This window comes from Elephantulus edwardii, unplaced genomic scaffold (assembly GCF_000299155.1).
Source record: "Elephantulus edwardii isolate Elephantulus edwardi_28Jun2011 unplaced genomic scaffold, EleEdw1.0 scaffold00140, whole genome shotgun sequence".
In the NCBI taxonomy this organism is placed as follows: domain Eukaryota; kingdom Metazoa; phylum Chordata; class Mammalia; order Macroscelidea; family Macroscelididae; genus Elephantulus; species Elephantulus edwardii.
The window spans coordinates 5,333,534-5,335,230 of NW_006399890.1; positions in this window are offsets into that span (position 1 = coordinate 5,333,534).

Here is a 1,697-nt window from a genome sequence, read left to right on the forward strand (position 1 = left end):
AAACGTCCAACCACAATTGAACGGATTGATAAGTTGGGTTTATTTACACCATGAAATACTATGCAGCACACAAGAGCAATGATTTTGTAAATCACTATCCAATCTGAGAGGAACTGGATAGCATTATGCTAAGTGAACTAACTCATTGCTGTAAGGACAAATACTGTATAAGATAACCATTATTGTGGTTAATCAATCTTATTGCCCAGAATGTAATAATATTTGTGTTTCACAAATGTGCACCCAGGACTGTCAAAATTGAAGAGTTTCATAATAATCACATGGACAAAATCTTCACAGGGAAGACCCATTTTGTGGATTATCAGTCAGCTTCTTTCCTTGGCCACTTTAGTCTTTGCTCAGAAAGGTCATTAAAGTGTTGTAGTCGGGATGGAAGTTATCTATGGCATCTGGTCTCTGCTGTCTCTACATGCCCACATTGCCTACAACAGATATTACTGAGCTCTTGTTTTGTTACCATATCTCAGTATCATCAGCCAGCCACCTGGTGGCAGAATGGTGATATTAGACTTTTTATCACAAGGACAAGAATGAGGCCTCATTGGAATGGACAGGCTTACATGAGTTTGCACAACAGAGTTCATTAAGAGGAATTAAGAACTATAGTAATAATGTCCAGAAACTAGTAATCAAAGTAGAAATAAAGTTAAGAAAGACATAATAAAAATGAAAGCAGAATTTCATATTTTTCTTTAAGTTACAAAAATACTTTAACAATAAAAGCAAAGGAGAAACTCGAATAAGGGTTTGGAATGTGTAAGGAAAAATAAATGCCAGGAAGAAGAAAGTGACTTTGATTGGAGATTAACACATACAAATGCCAGTATGGCAGGAAACTGAAAAATCTTGATAAAATTAGTGATTTTCTAGATAGGTATAAATTCTAAAGTTTTTCTGGAGGAGGTGGAACTATAAAAAAAAACACTGTTAACAAACACCAGCAGTCAGGAAATCAAATGAGGAATTGCATTGGGGAAAATCTGCTGTCAGGGACCTCTCCAGAGTACTGAAAAGCAACGACGTCAGTCTAGTGACAAAGGTAAGTCTAATCTAGGCCATGGTCTTTGCAATTACTTGGAATGCATCAGAGAGTTGGAGAATGACTAAGGATGACAGAAGAATTGATGCCTTCGAATTGTGGTGTGGAGAAGAGTCTTGAACATACCATGGACAGCCAAGAAAACAAATAGGTCTGTCTTGAAGATAGTGAAACCAAGTTTATCCTTAGAGGCTAGGATTTTGAAGCTCCATCTCACATACTTTGGGCATGTGGCCAGGAGGGACTTGTTCTTGGAGAAGAATATTATGCTCGGAAGGGTGGAGGGACAGTACAGGAGAGGAAGACCCTGATGAGATGGGTACAGTAACTGGGGCAAGGGGGTTGGGTGTATCAGAATTAGTGAGACTGGCTCAGGACAGAGCAGCATTCAGAGTTGTACATAGGGTTGCTATGAGTGGCAGGCAACTCAACAGCACATAATAACAATAACAACAACAACAAAACAATAAAATTGACTGAAGAGGTGGAGTATCAGAAATAGGCTAATAAGAGAATGAAATCGACAAGGTAGTTAAAGATCTAGATCCCTAAAAGAAGACAAAATTCTACTCACTGCTTAAGTATTATATATCTTCTAGATTATATGTTAAGGGTCCTGGTATCATAATGTATTATG